The following is an 18,667-nucleotide window of genomic DNA, read 5'->3' as shown; positions in this document are numbered from 1 at the left end:
AACCGGTTGCTGATTGCTGCGAGCCAGTTCCAGGCTTGGCAAGCACGGTCAGCCCTTTATTGTAAAATAAAGTATTGTTGCACTCATGCTCTGGTTCAGCCTCTCATTGCTCAAACTTAACACTGGCGACGAGGATGGGATGGCTACCAGAAGCACCTTGCAACCGCTGAGTCACTAGCCACCGATCCGCAGCCCAGAGAGAGCGATCGGCTGGCGATAAGGGAAACGCTGATCCGCAGCCAGAGAGAGCGGTCAGCCAACAAAACGAGTGATCAAAAAGAGCAAACGCTGATCCGCAGCCAGAGAAAGCGGTCTGATTCAAAAAGCTAGAAGCGTCTGTAGCCGCTTGTTAGCCCCGCTACGGGGAAAGTGAAGCGCTGCGAGCCGCAGCTGCTCTGCATTTGGCGCGAAATTCAAACGGGTGTCATTTGAATTTCGAGCCAGTAGGAAACACAGCACAGCGCTGTAGGAAGTCACTAACGCCCACTTTTTGGCGCGAATCAAGACACCTCCAACGGCTAGCAGCCAACGTGGTAACCCAGAGAGAGAAAGAGAGGGTAGCAAAAAACCTCTCCAGAGCTGATATCACTAGTAACTCACGAGCTCGTAGTCCCAGAGAGATTTTTCCGCAGGTAGCCCAGCCGTTCCAGCACCATGAGTTCCAACCCAGTATTCCCGGCGTTTAAACCAGATGAAGAGAAGTGGGAATCGTATAAGAACCGCTTCAATCATTACATCGATGCGGTCGGCCTGGCGGACGCGGGAGAGCATCGGAAAAAATCCTATTTCCTAATCTACTGTGGAGCCACCGTTTACGATACCGCCGCAGCACTCGTAGCGCCGAGAGAATTGAAAAACGTTCCGTGGTCCGAGTTGCTTGAGATCCTCACTAACCACTACGCTCCCAGGCCTTCACAAATCGCCAGGAGGTTCACGTTCCGTATGAGGAAGCAATCAAGTAAGGAGACCATCAATCAATATATGGCCGCCCTCAGAACAGCAGCCCTGCACTGCGGGTTTGGAACGTACCTGGAGGACATGCTCCTCGATCAATTAGTTTGTGGGGTCAAGGATCTCAACCTACAGAGGCGCCTGCTAGCAAAAAAAGACCTCAACCTCGCGCAAGCGGTCGAGGAGGCCCTAGCAGCCGAGCTAGCAACGAACTCAGCCACCGAAATTCAGGGCCCAAGTGCCAAGCTAGCATCGTTCCCAGTCCATTCCGAAGAGGTGGAAGCGGAGGAAACCCACAACGATGAAAACGACGTCCACCGCCTCACCAACGACAGACGGTCGCAGGTAGGGGCCAAACAAGAATACACCGGTCCACCCAAGCACATCACATTGTGCCTAGCCTGTGGGGATCACATCAAAGGGCCACCTGCAAGTTTAAAGGAGCCACTTGCAACAACTGCCATAAGAGGGGGCACATCGCGAGAGTCTGCCAAGCCCCCAAAGCGCTGCACACAGACCCCGTCCTCGCACTCGGGACCACAGAGGCAAGTATTAAACTGTCGCACGCACCGCCTTGCCAGGCGTACTTGCCACACTGTTAGTAAAATTTCTCTCTCCGTTTCCCTAGAAGGTAAACCGTGCCACATGGAGGTTGACACAGGGTCAGCGCTCTCAATAATCTCGTGGAACACCCTCAAGAGACTCCACCCCAGCCTATCTACTACCCGGCTTCAGAGATGCCAGTTCGGTCTGAAGGACTACCAGGGAAGGCCATTCCCGTGATCGGCAGAGGCAAGTTCTTTGTCAGTTTTAGAGCTTTTAAAGGCCACCTACCTCTAGTGGTAGTTAACGGCAATCTACCCACCTTATTGGGGCTCGATTGGTTTCCCCACCTCGGCGTAGGGTTAACAGGAGTCCATGCTGTCTCAACCTCAGACACTGACTCCTTATTCGCTGACTACGCAGATGTGTTCAGCGAGGAGCTGGGGTGTTATAATGGAACCCCCATCTCGTTCACCGTTGACCCCCAGGCAGTCCCAATCAGATTAAAACCACGTAGAGTTCCATTTGCTATTCGACCAAAACTAGACGCTGAATTGGATAAACTACTAAAACAAGGGGTCATTGAGCCAACAGATTTCGCCAAGTGGGAGACGCCCATTGTCACACCCCTTAAAAAGATGGTAGCCTGAGAATTTGCTCGGACTACAAGACAACAATCAATAAATATTTACAAGTTAGCGCCTACCCTGTGCCCGTCATTCAGCACTTATTGCACACATTCGAACTGGGCAGTATTTTTGCTAAATTGGACATGTCTCAAGCATATCAGCAGTTCCCTGTTGATAACCAAACAGCGGAACTTCAGACCATCGTCACTCACAGGGTGCCTTCCGATGCAAGCGTCTCCAATTTGGCGTAAGTGTTGCCCGGGTATTTTTCAATCCCTCATGGAGCGGATTTTACAGGGCCTCCCTGGTGTAGTACCCTACTTCGACGACATCTTGGTCTCGGCCAGGGACAGACCCCAACTCCTCCAGAGAGTGCGAGCAGTGTTAGAGAGGTTCAGACAGCATGGCCTCAAGTTAAAAAAGAAAAATGCGCCATTGCCACTAGACAGGTGGACTTTCTGGGTTATAAAATTGACGCCTCTGGCATTCACCCCCTGGAATCCAAGGTTAGGGCAATCCACGAAGCTCCCACACCAACCTCCAAAACGGAGCTACAAGCTTTCTTGGGGCTGCTAAACTTTTATGCATCCTTCTTGCCCCATAAAGCCTCAGTAGCCGAACCCCTACACAGATTACTAGACAAAAAGTCACCGTGGCACTGGGGCACAAAGAAGACCAGGCGTTTAACGCCGTCAAATCACTACTTACGTCAGAGGCAGTGCTCATCCAATTCAACCCCAACCTTCCTTTAGTACTGGCAGCAGACGCATCCCCTTTTGGAATTGGGGCGGTCCTTAGTCACAGACTCCCCAATGGCGCCGAGGCCCCCATCGCCTTTTTCTCCAGGACGCTCTCGGCCACGGAGCGAAATTACAGCCAAATAGACAAGGAAGCCCTAGCAGCTGTTGCAGCCGTGAAAAAGTTTCACGAATTCCTTTTTGGCCACTTCTTCGAACTGGTCACCGACCATAAGCCCCTCCTGGGCCTACTGGCCGGCGACAAACAGACACCTCAAGTCCTTTCCCCTAGGATGACAAGATGGACACTTTTCCTAGCAGCCTACTCATACAAACTTATTCACCGCCCGGGCAAAACTCTATCCCACGCCGACGCTCTCAGTCGCTGCCCCTTACCCGCTCCGGCTGAAGACCCAGCTCCTGTCAACGCCATTTTCGAAATCACCCAGTTGGACCTGCCCATCACCGCCCTTGACATCGCCGCTAAAACCAAGGCAGACCAACCGCTCGCCCAGGTGCTCGACTGGGTGAGGAGGGGGTGGCCGGGAGGCAACGTTGATAACAAATTCGCACCCTTTAAGACTCGCATGCAGGAGCTGTCCAGTTTGCAGGGTTGTCTACTGTGGGGCACTCGAGTGGTCATTCCGACCTCGCTGCGTACCCGAGTCCTGGAGGCGTTGCACGAGGGACACCCGGCATTGTGAGAATGAAGGCATTAGCACGCAGCTACGTGTGGTGGCCGGGTCTAGACGAGGACATTGTCAATTGGGTAAGTTCCTGCAGCATTTGCCAGGAATCCCGTCCTGCTCCCCCCATCGCCACCCCTACCAGATGGGAGAGCGCCAGCGCCCTTGGTCTAGAATCCATATCGATCTGGCCGGCCCGTGCATGGAAAGATGTTCCTAGTGGTCGTGGGCGCTTATTCCAAATGGATAGACATGGCACAGCTATCCACGACCACCACACTAGCAATCACCAACGTGTTAACGCGCCTGTTCGTTACATGGACTACCCGACTCCTTGGTCTCCGATAATGGCCCACAGTTCGCATCAGTAGAATTCAGCCGTTTTGCAGCCAACCTAGGCATTTGCCACATTTTCACAGCCCCATCTCACCCTGCGAGTAATGGGTTGGCTGAAAGGGCCGTCAGGACCACCAAAGAGGCCCTCGCTAGGTTTGGCAGAGATGACTGGCACCACAAACTCTCACGGTTCCTGATGAGCCAGCACTCAACCCCCTGTGCAGTCACCAATAAGTCCCCAGCGGAACTTCTGATGGGCCGGCGCCTGAGGACTGTATTGGATAGACTGCACCCACAATACTGCCCTGACTCTCCCCTCGCTTCTACTTCGGGGGTTAGACATTTTATGTTACAGGAGCCGATATTCGCAAGGAATTTCGCTGGGGACCCACTTTGGATTCCAGGCGAGGTCATCGCCGTCACCGGGCCGAGATCGTATAGAGTCAGGCTGGAGGATGGTCGCGTCTGGAGGAGACACATAGACCAACTCAGAAGGCGCCTCAGCAACCTTGCCAACAAGAATCCAGAGTCTCCAGTCGAAGGGGAACCGTCTCATCCGCCGCCCAGCCACATCGCACCCAGCGACCAGTCTGCGCCAGCGGTCGTTCCGGTCAGCCCAAACTCGGACAACAGCGCCCAGAGAGTTGACCAGCCTGATCCAACCCACGAGAGCTCGACCCCAGTAACCAACCCGGTGGTTTCCGAGGATGCCCAGTCCAGAGAGAGTGTTGGCGACACTATGCCGGCTCAACCGTCACAGACTGATACCGAACAGACAGACAATGTTCCCGAGTTGCGCCGCTCCGGGCGCCAACACAAACCCCCCGTCTACCTCAAGGACTATGCATGTTCGCATCTGGGGGGAAGGGGTGTTATGTCCTGAGGACTCAAGGAGTTCTCACTCAGGTCCACTCACTTTATGTGGGCGTTATTTCCCCCATTCCCATTGGTTGGTTCTCCCCAGCAGCCAGCTATAAAAGCAGGCTGCGGGGTCCAACCGGTTGCTGATTGCTGCGAGCCAGTTCCAGGCTTGGCAAGCACGGTCAGCCCTTTATTGTAAAATAAAGTATTGTTGCTCTCATGCTCTGGTTCAGCCTCTCATTGCTCAAACTTAACAGCCTCCATTGTCCCTTTCAGCTCTATTCTGATTGATGTTAAGCAATCAGTCTATAAAAGACATTACACTGAAGTCTAGACTTCAGCAGCCATGTTGGCTGTTGAATTCCGGGAGTTGAAACCCAGATTGATGGTGCCAAGGTTGAAGAACACTAAAGTAGCTAATATTGACTGCTGCACATCTTACATGCTAAAGTTTGACCACATGTTAAGAAATAGAATCTTTTGAACCTGAAATAAAGAGACTTAAAATAAAACTGATCAGGGTGACCAAGGTATTCAGTATGATGCAAGGTTAACAGCACGCAAGGAGTATCATCATAAAATCAACAGTATAATAAAACATGTTTAATGGTTTAAATGGGTTCTTCCCCACCTATTTCTAAAATGAAAACCACACTGGAGTGGAACAATGTGGCACCCAAGAAACCTGATTTTCCTATTCAGTTTATTTCTATAGCTCTTTTATCAATCAATCAGTTATCCAATCATTTCCTACTATTGTTTTCCCCCCTCTTCTGCTATAGGAAGTATTTATTTATTCTGATTATCTGTTTCCTCTAGTTTAAGAGCCCTAATAGATCTCTGCTCCTGTCTAACTTTGCTTTGTGAAGATCTTTTTTTTTTTACAAAACTTTTTGTATTTCAAAGTAGACCAGAGCTTCATTTTCTCTCTTAGAGCTTCAATACAACCAGGAAAGCCCTGTGCCAGATGAAATAATAACTCAAGTTTACTGATGATACCGACAGAAAAACTGGTGCCGCGCAGGAAAAAAATCGCCTGCTTCATTTCCCCCCCATCCCAAATCACTTTGATGCAAATGCCAAAATATGGAATTATTTAATTGGCTTGGGTCAAGGAGCAGCTTAAAAGGAAAAAAAAAAACACAGAGGAATTTAGAATAGAAAGATAAAGTCATTCCAAGAAAGGAGAGAAAAAGAAAGTGTTCAATGAATCAATGAATTAAATGACTCTAACTTGCTTTGAGTTGTGGAGCAGAGTTTCCACACCTTCTTGGAGGTCTCCATGACCTTGTCAGTTAATAAATAGACACCATCATCTTTCTGTGAACTTCCAGAGTATTTTTTAAAAGAGGAGGTTAACAAACTTGGAGAAATAATCTATATAGTGGGGCAGTAAGGTCCCAAATGTGCCATCAACAAAGGCGATGCCTTTAAGTCTCTGTATACTATTACACTTCCTTTCCAGAAACATCAAAGGTAGGACATTAAACTGACTTAAGGTTCTGTGGGTTATATAAGTGATATTGGATAAATATTTAGCAGGGCACTAAGAAGAAGATTGGGGTGGGAGTAAAATTATCCCTGAGTTTTCTGCAAAGTTGTAATTACCTGTGGAATTGTGGTACTCTGGAGGCCCAGGACAATCCTCGGCTGGAGGACTGGGATTATTGTCAATTATCACTGTTAGTGTTTGGGGATAAACCCCCTAGCTGAGTGCACAGCAGCAGTCTGCCAGGCAGCCAAATGAGAGAGAGGCTGGGCCCATGAGTATACACACACTTGAGACAAAAACACTGTTTGTGGTTTTAAATAGGTATTTAATTCATACAGAGATTATAGAATAGTCATTCAGTCCATATGTCAGTATCCAGTTTATCCATACAGTTATCAAGTCTCTTTAAACAGTAAATACAATGTCTTTATCTGCTTGTAATCTTCTTTATGATACCTTTCTCTCAAATACAATGCTGAATCCTCAGCTCACCAGTAAACAGTCCTTGTGTTCAGGTGAAATGGTATCTGGCACAGTAGCCTCCAAAAGTAAGCAGATAGACCAATACAGCACACAGTAGGCAGCAGACCTGGAACAGTAACCAGGTGCATCCAGAAACGGACTCAGACAGTTGCATCCAGAAGCCGGACTCAGACAGTTGCATCCAGAAGCCGGGGCTATTACGTTTCCCCTCCTACCTATATTGCAGCCTGCAACCGCACCCACAATGACATTGCAGTTTCTAGCTTTAAAGCTACATAGCACTTTAATCCTAGGTTTACATATTTATTCAACCCAAACCAGTTGGAGTATCCATATACCCAACAATCACGTTCTCTTTCTTTTCTGAAAATGAGACAATCGCTTCCTGACAAACGTAAGAGGGAGTTCGTTTGAGACAGTAAATGGGGCAGCCAGTTTGTACACAGAGCCCAACGGAAGCCACCCCGGGCCCAGGGACCTGCTAGACTAGAAGAACCTAGGACAGAAATTGTGACTTGAGTGGCTTGTTTGTATCCGTCTAAAATCTTCATAAACACGGACCTGAGCCTGATACAGGGTTTGCATGATAACCTTAGCTTTGATGCTATTCAGCCCTTTGGCTAAAATCAGTGGCTACGTAAATAGCAACATTTATCCAGGAATAAGCCCACGTTCTGAGGTGTTATTTTTGACCCAGGATGTGTGTGTGTGTGCGTGTGCGTACCTTCCCATTCATGTCATTTCAAGGTGTTCAGAGAATGAGTGAAATACAACATCCAACTTCCCTGTGCCATTAAATCAGGAGAAAGAGGAGTTTCTCAGTGAAACAAATTCATTTTAGTGAATTATATATCATGCTAGTAATTAATTTTACATTTTCCTCAGCTACCCTGCAAAATCTGGAGCTGCTTACCATTTTCTAATTGAAGAGGGTTTGCTTTTTTTAAAAAAAATTAAGAATTCAGGAATACAATTAAAAGAGGATGCCAAAGAAAGGTGGGGGAAAGGCTGAACTTCTTGTAAAACACATATACATTCACACACACACACACACACAACCATGTGGCAAATAAGTAAACCATCACGTCAAAGTCAAAAAGTGTGTACTTGTTCCTGTGTCTGTGTTTCTGTGTGTGTCCGTGTGTGTAGCAATAGCAATAGCCCTTAGACTTATATGCTGCTTCGGGGTGCTTTCCAGCCCTCTCAAAGCAGTTTTATAGAATCAGCCTCTTGCCCCCAACAATCTGGGTCTTCATTTTATCCTCCTCGGAAGGAGGGAAGGCCGAGTCAACCTTGTGCCAGGTGGGATTTGAACTGCGGAACTGCTGGCAGTGAGCAATCAGCAGTTCTGTATTCAAACCACAGTGACACTAAGGCCCACGTATATTTATATGTATATGAGAAACTAGGGAAGAGTAAAAATCCATTGTGGTGGCAACTTAATAAATAATTGAACAAAAGAAAAAATAATGTTCTTGTCAACTTTAAGTACTGCATGGAATAAAATATAAAGTCTGAAAGCAAGAGAAAATGTGGTCGTAAATAGAAAAAGAAAGAAAGAAAGAAAGAAAGAAAGAAAGAAAGAAAGAAAGAAAGAAAGAAAGAAAGAAAGAAAGAAAGAAAGAAAGAAAGAGGGAGGGAGGGAGGGAGGGAGGGAGGGAGGGAGGAAGGTAGGTAGGTATGTGTTGGTGGTTTGCATCTAGCAAAGAATATGTCAAACGTTTGGTCCTTTGGGTACACCAAAGATGCCAAACACACCTGATTTTTATTTGTTTTCCACAATTAAAATCAGGAAGGTAGGCCAAAGTCTTATGATGACCCTGTGAGGGCTCAGCTGCCATGATTTGGGGCACGGTGGAAAATGCAAGAGAAAAAGAAGTAGACTACCAACTAGAGAGTGCAATGCCTTAACTCTGCTTTGAGGACTCAAAAGGATGTGAACTAAGCGAGAGGGTGGAGGGATTTGTGTAACACCTAAGAGAGAGGAAAGATTATAAAATCGTAATTATCTGTTGAAGGGAAGGTTGGAGATGATTATATTTCCTTAGTTTCCCCCTTTTTTTCTTGCACCTTTTTCTTTTGTCTTTGATTTTTTTTTCTTTTTCTTTAGATTTGTCTTGAAGTAAAGCTCTCAATAAATATTTTTTCAAGAGAAAGAAATAGCCTGTCAGGTCACAGGTGCAGAGGAAAGCTTGTGAGGAACCATGGGACCTTCTCCCTCCATTTCGGACTTGCTCTTCTGTCTTGTCATTGAGGGTTCTTTCCATTATTATGGAAAAGTAAAAAGTTCAGGTTCAATGTTAATGCCCTATTTTACTGCAACAGAGGCAGTTGGAAGTCAATGCTTTCCCCCACTTTTCTCCCTCTCCCCACTTCTCTTTCCCTTTTTCCCACCCACCCCAACTGTGTCTTCCTATTTGCTTTTGGATTTTTGGATTTTATTCTATCATCAAATCAAGCAATCAAGGCAAATTCCCTGTGAAGTGTTTGGGTTGAACGAGGCCGCCCTGGGTCAGTGGGTGAGCTTTGTGGTTGACCTAACCCTACTTCGCCTGCAAGTCAAGACATCCAGGGCCATTCCCCTTCATGGGTCACTCTCTCCGCCCATCTCGGACTGGCAAAAAAATGAGACCCGCAAGAAACGTGTGCTCCAGACTGTAGACCTTCCTCCCACCTCAAGGGCCTCTCTGGCCAGTCACGGCCCTTGACTTTCCTCCAAGGTGGTGCTTGACACACCCTACAGAGGCTGACTCACCTTGTGCGGGGGTGGGGGTGAATTAAGAAGACTACTACAGCTGAGGACAGTTTGAATCCATCCCGTTCATGGGTTGAAGGCAGCTCCATGGGGATGTGGAAGGTGGATAGAGCATGTCTGTACCATGGCTAAGGGCAGGTGGGATGTAATCCTAGCTCAGGGACCACCTGCCTTCCTTGTCTACGACTCTAGCAAAAAATGACAGCATGAAGGAACTTCCTGTAAAGTCTGTTAACTACAGGGTACATTCTGATCTCTGACTGCAGAAAGTGGGGAGCAGAAATGCTGAATGTAAATATTACTCATGAAAAATATATGTAGCTCTGTTGGCCCTAGCGGGGGAAAATCCAATGTCCAAATAGAGTAGAAATATATCCAAAATCCACATAGACCTGCTGTGAATATTAACTCTGCCATCCCTCGTTGCACAGTGGAATGTGGCCCACAAATGTGGAAGCTGACAGAGAACATGGGCCTGTGTGAGTGTGTTGCATCTGCGCGCATGTTGGTAGTGATGAGTTATGTCTCCTGCCTTTACTCCAGAAGAGAACATGAATCCACATATCGAAAGTCTTGGAAACCCATCATTAAATTCCTTGCAGCTCATCTGGGAGGCCAGTCAAAGGCCGAATGCGACCCAGGAATTGGCATGCTCAATTGCACTTTACGCTCCCTCAAGAAACAGGGGCCCCATCTGAAGGTAGGGCACATTCATTTCCTGCCTTGTGAGCTTCTTTCAGAGCCACGCATGTCTGGGGCTGGGAAGCCAGTCGGAGCCGAGGCCAAGATTGTGTGGAATGTGCAAAGGCCGAGCTGGGAAGGGGTCTGCCTCACAGCCATTTGGGACGACAGGCGGATTCAAGGGCAAGGCGGTCCACAGGTGTGGCTGGCTGACAGAGGAGGGGCCATTGCCACAAAGGGGATGCTGACCCTGCAAGTTGTGAGAAGCTGGAGAGGGAGTCAAGGATCACAAGAAGCCCCCAGGGAGATCACTCCATTTCTGGGAAGGAGGAGGAGGCGGCGGCGATAGCCTCCAAAGGACGTTCACCACTTCTGTGTCTTGTGTGTCAATCAAGTGGTCCTCTTGGGTTCTGGGAAATGCCTGAACTGGGGAGGTAGGAAGCTGATATCTCCACACTGTCCCAACCCACAAACAAAGAGCAAGACGCTCCTGTCTGAGGGTTGACTGTCTATCCACAGTTCCCTTGGCACAATGGGGCGGGGGAGGGGATTCATACCTTGATGAGAAAATGGACGCCATTTTATTCCAAAGAGAGACGATGTGTGGCCATTTTCCACCACTCATTGATTCTGGTGCACTTTAGCTAGTTACCTAACATTAGGCTTAGCATGTTCACAGGCACAAATACACGTGTGTGTGGTTTCCCTGATTGCTTATACTGCTCAATTGGATGAATGTCCAATGCACTTGAGTGTGTTTGCTCCTCTGACCTGAGACAAGCAACCCCGGCTGCCTTGTTGTCCAAGCTGAGGGTGTGAAGGGAGTCGATATTGTGGGGATCTCCTCACTCTTCACATTGGCACATTTCTTCTAACCAGGGCAACCCTTGGCGGAGGGAGAGAGAACACGGCCCAACTCAAGTTTCCTCGATTGGCTTGTATTCCTTGACTTAGGACCACAGTTGAGCCCAAAATTTCTTTTGCTAAGTGAGGTGGTTACTAAATGAATTTTGCCCCATTTTATGACCTTTCTTACTGCTGCTGTGAAGTTAGTAAGGTGGTGCTTAAGGGAATCTGGCTGCCCCGTTGAATTTGCTCAGAAGCTCCCAAAATGGGATCACACGATTCTGCGACATTTGTGTCCGTCATAAACATGAGCCGGTTGTCCAGCATCTGAAATTTGATTGTCTGACCTGAGAGACCCTGCAACAGTTGTAAGCATGAAAAACAGTCATAACTTCAAATGGTTACTAAACAAATGACTGTAAGTTGAGAACTACCTATACTGCAATGCTTCAATGGAGAAGTGTCTGCTCTGTGTGTGTGTGTGTGTATGTATGTATGTATGTATATATATATGTTCTGTCTCACCTGTATCCACAGGTGAGAATCCAAAGTTCCAAAGTTCAAATGCTCAAACAGTCCAACCCAGACAGGGCACAGTTAACTGCTTCTGTCTACACAGTCCTTGGCAGTCTTCCTAGAATCTGTCTGGCAAGTCCGAACTGACCATAAATCAAGACACTGCAGCCGAGAGAGTCAGACGCATTCTCCAAACCAAAAGACACTTTGCTTCGAACAAAGCTTAAGAGCCAGCACGCCTCCTTATATCCCCTGGAGGGGCGTGTCAGTCTCTCTAATTAATTTCTGGCTTGACGTCTCCTTTCAGGTTGTGATTGACGTTTCAATCTTCTTCTAGTCCTAGCATCAAGCCAACATCCGTCAGTCTCATCATCACTCGAAGCCTCTGGCACGTTCTGTGGATCAGCTGCTGACACCTGAGGTATGAATGAAGTGGAAGGTTCTGGAGATGATCGTGTCTCCGACACTCTCTCATCCTCCTGGCTCACATCTGTGTCCTCTGATACATCAGATTCAAAACTCACAGCAGGCTCAACCCTTCCAGTCACAACATATATATATATATATATTCAGGTATTTTCTCACGTCATTGTAGTTGTGCTTTTAAAATTGTAACGTTTCAGCAGAATCTCATCTGCCATCATCAGGCTTCTGTATTGTGTACGTGTGTGTGTGTGTGTGTGTGTGTGTGTGTGTGTGTGTATATATATATATATATATATATATATATATATATATATATCCGTCTGTCTGTCTGTCTGTCTGTGAAGTAAAGTTAGCAGGCCTAACCATTAAAAATTATTAAATACATTTACTTAACAACTGTATTACTAACGGAACAATTGCAGTGATTCACTTAGCAACGGTGGCAGGAAAAGTTGTAAAACGGGGCAAAAACCTCTTAGCAATGGGCATTTGGGGGCCAAGTGCGCCCATGAGGGCTCCTGTATTCCTGCAGCCTTAAAAGCTACTCCCCAAACTCTCCTGCTCGCGGGGTGTGACGTTTATTCACTTGAAGCACTGAAGTTCCTCATTAAAGTGATAAAAACACTTTGGGGATGGAAGAAGCATCACGTTTAAGCCAGGTTAACGATAACAATAATAAAGAGGTCACGTAAGCTTTTCTTTAGGCTTCCTTGGTAAAACAGTTATAATTTGAGAAATGTTCATACTCATTCTGAATACATTTTGTTTGGGGGGAAAAATACTACTCATTATATGGTTCATATTTGAAATATAGAAACCGATCCAGATTCACTCCTGGTTCACCCCATTTTCTGCTCCGTTGACTTGTTTGCTTTGAGAGGACCACAAGTTCTCTCTCAATGTCAAAGAATTTAATTTGATTTACATTTCTAATCTCCCATTTCACTGACTAAAATAAGGGTTAAAAATAATCCTCCATTTTTCAACACAAAAATAAGCTATTGACTTCACTCACAGCCTTCCCAAGTGACCACATCACCCTCAGGGTTACAAATTAAAAACACAAGTTATAAATTGGAATGGAAACAGTGCACAGGTCAGTTCACAACTAAACATTGGGCAAAAGAGGTGCATTTTGGGCTTCTTCTTCCTGGACGTTGGGAGCAGAAGTGACCTTTTGGAGGCCTCACTCAAGCCTGAGACCAGGAGAAGACCTTCCTAGGTGCCCGACAGTTTAGCTTCTGCCCTCTTCAGAATGGATTCTCCTGACGATCTAAGTAACCTCACAAGTTTAAAATAAGATAAAGTAGGGAAAGATATTTTCAAAAACACATATATTTGAGAGGAATGCATAGTGAAGTTCTCCCAAGAATACTGTCATAAACTGAGTGCAAAGCACATTATCACTTTTGAAAAATAAGGCTTCTATTCCTTTTCTTTCCTTGGCATTGAGAGAAAAATGGTATTAATTAAGGACTGAATAATTGCAAAATCGTTAATATTCATAGATTCATAAAAAATCATAGGTCTGAAAGGGATCCTAGAGGTCATGTCCAATCTCTTGCCCAATGATCTTCTAGAGAAGCTCTTCCCATAGTTCTTCTGATGAGTTTATTTGACAATTCAGTGGACAAGTTTTAAGGTTGTGTTTTAATTTTTCTATGTATTGGTTTTAACCTTTGCTGGAGATGGTTCTTATGCACTGGATTCCTGTGAAGAGAAGAGATATACAAAAGGGGGAAGGAAGGAAGGAAGGAAGGAAGGAAGGAAGGAAGGAAGGAAGGAAGGAAGGAAGGAAGGAAGGAAGGAAGGAAGATAGATAGATTATAACTTGAACTTAAATGGCTAGGAGGTTTTATATATCCCATCTGAGCTGGTTGTGACAGAATGAGAAAATCATTCTGATGTTTTCAGCCTGCTTCTTTAATATCCCTTCTAGTCTTCTGTCTAAAAGGTAACAGCAAAGTCTAGCTCACTGGCACAAAAATAAAAACAATAAAGAAAAGCAAACGAAACCCAGAGAAGCAGGTGGTTTGAAGCTAATTTTGCCAATAAATGTACCCTTACAGTTACCTCTGTTGTTTAATGAAACAAAGCAAACACAGACAGACTAAGAAAAACTGCAAATGTTCTGAGGTTATTACAGAAATTATTTGACATCATAGCAGAATCTTGTAGTATTTTATCGCCCTCAGGAGCTTGACAGAAATTTCAGACTCACAATTCAGGCATGCAGAAACAGCAGAGAAAGAAAACTGGCTGCCTGCCTCATTCTCACACCTCAGAAGGGACATTTCGGACAATGCGTGCACGGGAGTGACCGTTTCCCCTGATTTTTGTGCGCAAGTCCTTGTTCTTCTCAGGTGATCATGCAGAGACTGAACAGGCATCGCTCTCAGCAGGTGAGTCTCTTGGTCCCATCTCAGCCTTAGGGATGACTGGAAGTTCCAGCTCTGTTCATGCAAAGACTTTCTCTGCTTTAGACTGATTGGAAGGAAAAAAGGAGTCCCAGAGCAGCATCTCATTTGCACCCACAGCTGGCTGCCAGTTCTGAAGCAGGCTTTGGGGACAAATTAGCTAGCTTTGGCCAGCTAATTTATACTGAAGTATTCCACCACACTCTCTCCTAAGGTTCTTCCTTTGGAGGAAAGCGGCTTTGAGACCTTAAAAGACATGTGGAAGGAAGCAACCAATTATTAAAGAGGAAGGTGTCCTGGATAGAGTTTGTTCCTTCTTGGAAAACAGGGCTGGTGGGTTGGTCAACAGCTTGCCAATGTTACAGGAGCTAGGCCTAAAATGAGACAAAGATGCTGGACAGGTAAAACCCTTGTTACTTTCTCTGAAATCTGATCCTAGCTTTTTGGGCCATGCTTCTACCAAACCAGGACATTCCAGCTGGTCCTTGGGCGTAAGAGTAGGAACTGTCCCCAAAGAAAGGAGAAGATAGCAAGGAACTGGACATTCCCCCTTGTAGTTCTCTGCTAGCGTGAAGGGAAACAGGCTGTGCTGCTGTAGGTCAGGCCAAAGTAGAGCTAGACCCACATGTCCAGCTGCTGCAGACAAAGGACAAGACCCACATCAGAGGCTGGCAGCAGAATCTATCTCCACCCAGATAGAACAGCCATAGGCAAGCTTAGGAGTAGAGGCTTAGGAGTGCCCACTTAGGAGTGGGCACTTATCAACAGACTTCATTGCCTTATCGGCATTCCTAACCCTGTAGAATTTGCTACCTTAGGTGGATCACTCAAAGGGCTGGCTCTGGATTTAGCTCTGAACCTGATAAAATGCTCTCCAGAAACATCTGAGATCTTCATCACAATGAAGGCAGATGAGATTTGGCACCAGCCATGAGCTGAACCAATATCAGGTCCATCCGTGGGAGAATTGAGAAAGTAAAATGGCAGCCACAGCCACCTGATGGAGGCCCTACTGTCACTTGAGTGTGGATGCTTTCCTGATGCCTTTGACCCCCTGTCCACAAATGCCTTTGGCTAACGTAATTCGTAGAACACAAAAGACAAGATCTTTGATCAACGTGATTGTACTGGAGTCTGAGCATCACAGGCAGTTCCCATGCTCATCTCTTCTGGGAATGATGTGCATTGTAATCCCAAAATGCCTGGGGAGCATGAGGAGGAGGAGGAGGAGGAGGAGAGGAGGAGGAGGAGGGCGGCTCCTCCGTTTCCCTCCTGTTCTCATCACGTCCTTTGAACTGAAGGAACTGATTGGCTGGTTTAAATGTTTTGCAAGGTAACCCAATGGAAAATCTTAGAGAATGGCCTGTGTCTAATCTTTCCTTTTGGCTGTAAAAGGAAGCTCACCCATCCGCACATACATGATTTGTGCCAAAAGTCTTGGCTCGCCTTTTGTGTGTGTGCAGCCTGACTGAAAAAAACAATTCTTTGGCAGAGGGGATCCGTTCTGAACTTGAACCATTTGCTTAGAAACATATTACGTGGGAGAATTCCGCCAAAGATTTGTCTGCAACGATGACCTTGCTGTCCAAATTTTGGAAGTAAGTATGAGGGGGAAAAGCCACACAAGACGGGTAGATCAAGTGTTCGTCCAAATACCTAGTTTTCACTCCGTTTTGCTTCATCCTCTGCCAGAGACAACTGAGGTCTGCAAGGGATGTTCAAAGATAGGCCGCTTGCCGGATGGTTGAACTTGCCTGCAACCACTGACCTTTGGCTCCTGGTGCCTCTCCTCCAGCACAGAGCCCTGGGAAGGGCCCAGGCAGGGCTGCGGGCTTTCACTTTGCTCAATGCAGAACAAGGTGGCCTGTCCCACCCCAGGCCCCTTCTGCATGGTGGAGATGATCTCCTGCAGCCGGAGACCATCTTTAGCCTGGAAATCCCCTCAGCAGGTTGGAAGCCTAATTTTTAACGTTCCGCAGTGTCCCAAAAGCAAGAATTGTACCATTGTACTCTTCCTCCTTCCCTCCCTCCCTCTCTCTCTGTCTCTCTCTCCATTACTCATTAATTATGCTCAAATATTAAGCAACAGAATAAGGTCAATATCCCTCTGCGATTTGCAACTCAGTTCAAAAGGAACCCTGAAACAGAGTTCACGGATAATGGGTTGCAAGGACCTGGGCTATGACCGGGGAGGCTGAAGTTCAAATCACACAGACTGCCAGAGACAACCACACAGTTGAAACGCGTGTATTTAAAAGGTCTGGATTCAACCACACCATCATGGCCGCCATCTTGACTTTTCAAAATCCCTCGTGGAACCTCTGGTGGGTGCTGATTTAAAGTTCAAACTCATGCTCTCATCGCTATGTTTATCCTGGAAATCAGGCAAGACATGATCCAAAGTCAGAAATGAGATGCAGGACACTGATGTCTCTTCCATTTTTTCTTTTTTTAGTAGCCAGGCAACTTTGGATCAAATCTCCGAGGGTGGGAGGGAGGGCAGGGGGACACTGGTTCCCGGTTGCAAACTGTCCTGCCTTCTGCATCCCAAAATCCTTCATACAGACACTGAACAAATAATAACTGACTCAAACTTGGCAACTTTAAGATGTGTGGACTTCAACTCCCAGAATTCCCCAATCAGCCCATCTGGAGTTCAACTAGCAGAATTCCCTAGCACCCTAGTTGGGGAATTCTGGGAGTTGAAGTCCAACACCTCAAAGTTGCTAAGGTTGAGAAACAACTGGTTTAAATAATGTTTCAGATCCAAAGTATTGCTATTAAAAGAGACTGTTGGGATGAGGCCTCACCTAGAAGTCAGCCAACCCTGAAATTGATTTATCATTTATTATATTAATGCTTATTATTTATTACATTAATGCTCTCATCAACGAGCAAGCTGAGTCCAGATGCTCTAGTCAGGGAGAGGGAAGAAATCCCTGAAAGATTAATAAATCACATATTGTTGTTGTTTTAATCTCATAGGGGCGACAGCTTCTAAAACAAAAGCAATTCTACTCAGGCTGCCTGCTGCCAAATCAAATAGAAGTATTAGCTGGAAAATCGTCTCTTTGCCAGGCCTCATATCCAAAATAGCTTTATAAATGCAGAAAAATACAAGTGCTTGCCCTCTCCCCCTGCAAACGGAGGGATGTTAGGCATCAGGAAACAAGATGTTCCCAGTGATCTCCACCAACAAAAATGAAAAATAACAGGATTGAGTCTTCAGGGAGAAGCGCAAACGCTTACGGGGATCTGGGCTGACGATGCTCTTGGCTGGCCACAGTCCATCTGCATGATTGGGCTCTGAACTCTCGGCGCGCATGAAAAGGAGACACCAGCTAGTCAGCCAGCAAATGGAGGGCTATTCGCCTCTTAACTTCACGGGCAACTTTATTTGAGCTCCCTTGATTTATGACGTGTCTCCAAGTTCTGTGCTGGCCAGCCTTGCCACTTCAACTGGACAGAGATGTCCATCTGCTGAAGCTGTCCAGATTCCTGAGCAGCTCTTCATCTGGGCTATTTTTGGGTTTGTAAAGCAGGGGCAGAGGTGGTGAATTCAGCAGGTTCTGGCCAGTTCTGGAGAACCGGTAGTTGAAATTTTGAGTAGTTTGGAGACCCGGCAAATCCCACCTCTGGCTGGAGATTTTACAGACTCCTTCCCCTGCCACGCCCACCAAACCACGCCCAAGATTGAATCCCACAACTGAGCAGGTGGTTTTGGAAAACCTTCTAGAAATGTTGAACTGAGATTGAAGTCCTGGACACTGGGTCATTTTGTGGTAGTGCTATGTTGTCTGGACCATGTTTCTGTCTGCTTCTTGGCCCAGAACAAAACGCTCCAGAGCTCTGGAGCCAAACTACCGAATTGTCTATCTGATCCCATCGACACCTCTCTGCACCAAATACCTTATTCTGAGGGTCCCCTCCAAACAAAACTATTCCGAAAAAATAACTTTGTGGTGGTGGCTTCTCAGCTATGAAATTCCTTCTCTAGATTGATGTCTACCATATAGTGCTGGTTGTGAAACAAGAACGTTTTAAAAAGAAATACATTAAAAGCCATTCAATATTGGTTTTAACATTTTTTAAGTTGGAACTGTAACGTTTATCTTAGCAACTTCTTAAACTTTTTTAAAATTTTAACAACTGAAATTTCTGATCCCCTTCTAAGTATAGTGTTGCAGGTTTTTTTTTTATGATATACTTAAATTTTATGGCTCATCACCCCCATTATCACTGGTATTATTCCTTAAAGTGTAGTTCTGCGGGAGGCTTGAGGGAGATGACAAAATGAAGATTAATTCA

At 46.2% G+C, this 18,667-nt stretch overlaps 1 long non-coding RNA gene across 1 annotated transcript; it reads left to right on the top strand.

Moving 5' to 3' along the window:
* The first annotated feature begins 14,044 nt into the window (after positions 1-14,044).
* On the top strand, positions 14,045-18,508 carry LOC148124766 (uncharacterized). The gene is made up of 3 exons (XR_015745046.1): positions 14,045-14,344; positions 15,852-15,957; positions 17,345-18,508. It is a non-coding gene; the product is annotated as an uncharacterized LOC148124766 (long non-coding RNA).
* The last annotated feature ends 159 nt before the right edge of the window (positions 18,509-18,667 follow it).

Source organism: Pseudonaja textilis, chromosome 12 (assembly GCF_049901715.1).
Source record: "Pseudonaja textilis isolate UNSWEBS1 chromosome 12, rPseTex1.2, whole genome shotgun sequence".
Classification (NCBI taxonomy): domain Eukaryota; kingdom Metazoa; phylum Chordata; class Lepidosauria; order Squamata; family Elapidae; genus Pseudonaja; species Pseudonaja textilis.
This window is presented reverse-complemented; position numbering and strand designations above follow the sequence as displayed.